The sequence below is a fragment of the Nematostella vectensis genome, chromosome 3 (assembly GCF_932526225.1).
Source record: "Nematostella vectensis chromosome 3, jaNemVect1.1, whole genome shotgun sequence".
In the NCBI taxonomy this organism is placed as follows: Eukaryota; Metazoa; Cnidaria; class Anthozoa; order Actiniaria; family Edwardsiidae; genus Nematostella; species Nematostella vectensis.
In genome coordinates, this window is record NC_064036.1 from 10,337,981 (window position 1) to 10,343,980 (window position 6,000).

At 58.3% G+C, this 6,000-nt stretch overlaps 1 protein-coding gene across 1 annotated transcript in view; it reads left to right on the plus strand.

Moving 5' to 3' along the window:
• LOC5501853 (protein CFAP107) overlaps positions 1-6,000 on the plus strand; it is a 48,039-nt gene that overhangs the window by 41,134 nt on the left and 905 nt on the right. The gene's annotated exons all lie outside the window — the stretch shown is intronic.

Here is a 6,000-nt window from a genome sequence, read left to right on the forward strand (position 1 = left end):
ATCATGTACGGGGAGGAGGATGATCATGTACGGGGGGGGAGGATGATTGTGTACGGGGGGGAAGGATGATTGTGTACAGGGGGAGGATGATTGTGTACGGGGGGGGAGGATGATTGTGTACTGGGGGGGAGGATGATTGTGTACGGGGGGGGGGAGGATGATTGTGTACGGGGGGAGGATGATTGTGTACGGGGGGGAGGATGATCATGTACGGGGGAGAGGATGATCATGTACGGGGGGGAGGATGATTGTGTACGGGGGGGGAGGATGATTGTGTACGGGGGGAGGATGTTCATGTACGGGGGGGAGGATGATCATGTACGGGGGGGAGGATGATTGTGTACGGGGGGGGAGGGTGATTGTGTACCGGGGGGGGAGAATGATCATGAACGGGGGGAGGAGGATGATCATGTACGTGGGGGAGGATGATCATGTATACGGGGGGGGGGGAGGATGATTGTGTACGGGGGGGAGGATGATTGTGTACGGGGGGGGGAGGATGATTGTGTACGGGGGGGGGAGGATGATCGTGTACGGGGGGATGATTGTGTACAGGGGGGGGAGGATGATCCTGTACGGGGGTGGGAGGATGATTGTGTACCGGGGGGAGGATGATTGTGTACGGGGGGAAGAGGATAATGATGTACGGGGGGGAGGATGATCATGCACGGGGGGGGGATGATTGTGTACGGGGGAGAGGATGATCGTGTACGGGGGGGGATGATTGTGTACGGGGGGGGGAGGATGATCGTGTACGGGGGGAGGATGATCATGTACGGGGGGGAGGATGATTGTGTACAGGGGGGAGGATGATTGTGTACGGGGGGAAGAGGATGATCATGTACGGGGGGGGGGGATGATTGTGTACGGGGGGGAGGATGATTGTGAACGAGGGGAAGAGGATGATCATGTACGGGGGGGAGGATGATTGTGTATGGGGGGAAGAGGATGATGATGTACGGGGGGGGGGAGGATGATCGTGTACGGGGGGAGGATGATCATGTTCGGGGGGGAGGATGATTGTGTACGGGGGGGAGGATGATTGTGTACGGGGGGAAGAGGATGATCATGTACGGGGCGGGATGATTGTGTACGGGGGGGAGGATGATTGTGTACGGGGGGAAGAGGATGATCATGTACGGGGGGGAGGATGATTGTGTATGGGGGGAAGAGGATGATGATGTACGGGGGGGGAGGATGATCATGTACGGGGGGAGGAGGATGATCATGTACCTGGGGGGGAGGATGATTGTGTACAGGGGGGGGAGGATGATCATGTACGTGGGGGGAGGATGATCGTGTACCGGGGGGAGGAGGATGATCATGTACCTGGGGGGGAGGATGATTGTGTACGGGGGGGGAGGATGATCATGTACGGGGGGAGGAGGATGATCATGTACCTGGGGGGGAGGATGATTGTGTACGGGGGGAGGATGATTGTGTACGGGGGGAAGAGGATGATCCTGTACGGGGCTGGGACGATGATTGTGTACGGGGGGGATGATTGTGTACAGGGGGGAGGATGATTGTGTACGGGGGAGAGGATGATCGTGTACGGGGGGGGGAGGATGATTGTGTATGGGGGGAAGAGGATGATGATGTACGGGGGGAGGATGATTGTGTACGGGGGGGAAGGATGATTGTGTACGGGGGGGGAAGATGATCATGTACCGGGGAGAGGATGATCGTGTACGGGTAGGGGAGGAGGATCATGTACGGGGGGTAGGATGATCATGTACGGGGGGAGGATGATTGTGTACGGGGGGAGGGTGATCGTGTACGGGGGGGGAGGATGATCATGTACGGGGGGAGGAGGATGATCATGTACGTGGGGGGGGAGGATGATCATATACGTGGGGGGAGGATGATCATGTACGGGGGGGGAGGATGATCATGTATGGGGGGGGAGGATGATTGTGTACGGGGGAGAGGATGATCGTGTACGGGGGGGAGGATGATTGTGTATGGGGAGAGGATGATTGTGTATGGGGGGGGGAGGATGATTGAGTACGGGGGGGGAGGATGATTGTGTACAGGGGGGGGGAGGATTGTGTATGGGGGGAGGATGATCGTGTACGGGGGGAGGATGATCATGTACATGGGGGAGGATGATCATGTACGGGGGGAGGATGATTGTGTACGGGGGGGAGGGTGATCGTGTACGGGGGGGGGGAGGATGGTCATGTACGGGGGGAGGAGGATAATCATGTACGTGGGGGGGAGGATGATCATGTACGTGGGGGGGAGGATGATCATGTACGGGGCTGGGAGGATGATTGTGTACGGGGGGGATGATTGTGTACGGGGCTGGGACGATGATTGTGTACGGGGGGGATGATTGTGTACGGGGGGGGGATGATTGTGTACGGGGGGAAGAGGATGATCATGTACGGGGGGGGAGGATGATTGTGTATGGGGGGAAGAGGATGATGATGTACGGGGGGGGAGGATGATCGTGTACGGGGGGAGGATGATCATGTACGGGGCTGGGAGGATGATTGTGTACGGGGGGGGGATGATTGTGTACGGGGGGAAGAGGATGATCATGTACGGGGGGGGAGGATGATCGTGTACGGGGGGAGGATGATCATGTACGGGGCTGGGAGGATGATTGTGTACGGGGGGGGGATGATTGTGTACGGGGGGAAGAGGATGATCATGTACGGGGGGGGAGGATGATTGTGTATGGGGGGAAGAGGATGATGATGTACGGGGGGGGAGGATGATCGTGTACGGGGGGAGGATGATCATGTACGGGGGGGAGGATGATTGTGTACGGGGGGGAGGATGATCATGTACGGGGGGGAGGATGATTGTGTATGGGGGGAAGAGGATGATGATGTACGGGGGGGGAGGATGATCATGTACGGGGGGAGGAGGATGATAATGTACCTGGGGGGGAGGATGATTGTGTACGGGGGGAGGATGATTGTGTACGGGGGGAGGATGATTGTGTACGGGGGGGGAGGATGATTGTGTATGGGGGGAAAAGGATGATGATGTACGGGGGGGGGAGGATGATTGTGTACAGGGGGGGAGGATGATCCTGTACGGGGCTGGGAGGATGATTGTGTACGGGGGGGGGATGATTGTGTACGGGGGGAAGAGGATGATCATGTACGGGGGGGGAGGATGATTATGTATGGGGGGAAGAGGATGATGATGTACGGGGGGGGAGGATGATCGTGTACGGGGGGAGGATGATCATGTACGGGGGGGAGGATGATTGTGTACGGGGGGGAGGATGATCATGTACGGGGGGGAGGATGATTGTGTATGGGGGGAAGAGGATGATGATGTACGGGGGGGGGAGGATGATCGTGTACGGGGGGAGGGTGATCGTGTACGGGGGGAGGATGATTGTGTACGGGGGGGAGGATGATCATGTACGGGGGGGAGGATGATCGTGTACGGGGGGGGGAAGGATGATTGTGTATGGGGGGGAGGATGATTGTGTACGTGGGGGGGAGGATGATCGTGTACGTGGGGGGGAGGATGATCATGTACGTGGGGGGGAGGATGATCATGTACGGGGGGGGAGGATGATTGTGTATGGGGGGGAGGATGATCATGTACGTGGGGGGGAGGATGATCGTGTACGTGGGGAGAGGATGATCATGTACGTGGGGGGGAGGATGATCGTGTACGGGGGGGGGGAGGATGATCCTGTACGGGGCTGGGACGATGATTGTGTACGGGGGGGATGATTGTGTACAGGGGGGAGGATGATTGTGTACGGGGGGAAGAGGATGATCATGTACGGGGGGGGAGGATGATTGTGTATGGGGGGAAGAGGATGATGATGTACGGGGGGAGGATGCTTGTGTACGGGGGGAAAGGATGATTGTGTACGGGGGGAGGATGATCATGTACCGGGGAGAGGATGATCGTGTACGGGGGGGGGGAAAGGATGATTGTGTATGGGGGGGAGGATGATTGTGTATGGGGGGGAGGATGATTGAGTACGGGGGGAGGATGATTGTGTATGGGGGGGGAGGATGATTGTGTATGGGGGGAGGATGATCGTGTACGGGGGGAGGATGATCATGTACATGGGGGAGGATGATCATGTACGGGGGAGAGGATGATCGTGTTCGGGGGGAGGATGATTGTGTACGGGGGGGGGAGGATGGTCATGTACGGGGGGGGAGGATGATTGTGTATGGGGGAGAAGATGATCATGTACGAGGGAGAGGATGATCGTGTACGGGGGGGAGGATGATTGTGTACGGGGGGGGGAGGATGGTCATGTACGGGGGGGAGGATGATTGTGTACGGGGGGGAGGATGATCGTGTACGGGGGAGAGGATGGTTGTGTACGGGGGGGAGGATGATCGTGTACGGGGGAGAGGATGATTGTGTACGGGGGAGAGGATGATTTTATACAAGGGGAGGATGATTGTGTTCGGGGGGGGAGGATGATCGTGTTCGGGGGGGAGGATGATCGTGTACGGGGGGGAGGATGATAGTGTACGGGGAAGAGGATGATCGTGTTCGGGGGGGAGGATGATCGTGTACGGGGGAGAGGATGATTGTGTACGGGGGGGAAGGATGATTGTGTACGGGGGGGGGGGGAAGATGATCATGTACCGGGGAGAGGATGATCGTGTACGGGTAGGGGAGGATGATCGTGTACGGGGGGGAGGAGGATGATCATGTACGGGGGGGAGGATGATTGTGTACGGGGGAGAGGATGATCGTGTACGGGGAGAGGATGATCGTGTACGGGGGAGAGGATGATCGTGTACGGGGGGGAGAGGATGATCGTGTACGGGGGGGGAGGAGGATGATCGTGTACGGGGGGGAGGATGATCGTGTACGGGGGGGAGGAGGATGATCGTGTACGGGGGGGAAGATGATCGTGTACGGGGGGAGGATGATCGTGTACGGGGGAGAGGCTGATCGTGTACGGGGGGAGGATGATCATGTACGGGGGGGAGGATGATTGTGTACGGGGGGAGGATGATTGTGTACGGGGGGGAAGGATGATTGTGTACGGGGGAGAGGATGATCGTGTACGGGGGGGAGGATGATCGTGTACGGGGGGGAGGAGGATGATCGTGTACGGGGGGGAAGATGATCGTGTACGGGGGGAGGATGATCGTGTACGGGGGAGAGGCTGATCGTGTACGGGGGGAGGATGATCATGTACGGGGGGAGGATGATCATGTACGGGGGGGATGATTGTGTACGGGGGAGAGGATGATCGTGTACGGGGGGGAAGATGATCGTGTACGGGGGGGAGGATGATTTTGTACAAGGGGAGGATGATTGTGTACGGGGGAGAGGATGATCGTGTACGGGGGGGAAGATGATCGTGTACGGGGGGGAGGATGATTTTGTACAAGGGGAGGATGATTGTGTACGGGGGGAGGATGATTGTGTACGGGGGGGAGGATGATCATGTACGGGGGGGGAGGATGATTGTGTACGGGGGGGAAGGATGATTGTGTACGGGGGGAGGATGATTGTGTACGGGGGGGGGGAGGATGATTGTGTACTGGGGGGGAGGATGATTGTGTACGGGGGGGGAGGATGATTGTGTACGGGGGGAGGATGATTGTGTACGGGGGGGAGGATGATCATGTACGGGGGGGGAGGATGATCATGTACGGGGGGAGGATGATTGTGTACGGGGGGAGGATGATTGTGTACGGGGGGGAGGATGATTGTGTACGGGGGGGAGGATGATCATGTACGGGGGGGAGGATGATCATGTACGGGGAAAAGGATGATTGTGTACGGGGGGAAGGATGATTGTGTACGGGGGAGAGGATGATCGTGTACGGGGGAGAGGATTATCGTGTACGGGGGAGAGGATGATCGTGTACGGGGGGGGGGATGATTGTGTACGGGGGGGGAGGATGATCGTGTACGGGGGAGAGGATGATTGTGTACTGGGGGAGGATGATAGTGTACGGGGAAGAGGATGATCGTGTACGGGGGGGAAGATGATCGTGTATGGGGGGAGGATGATTTTGTACAAGGGGAGGATGATTG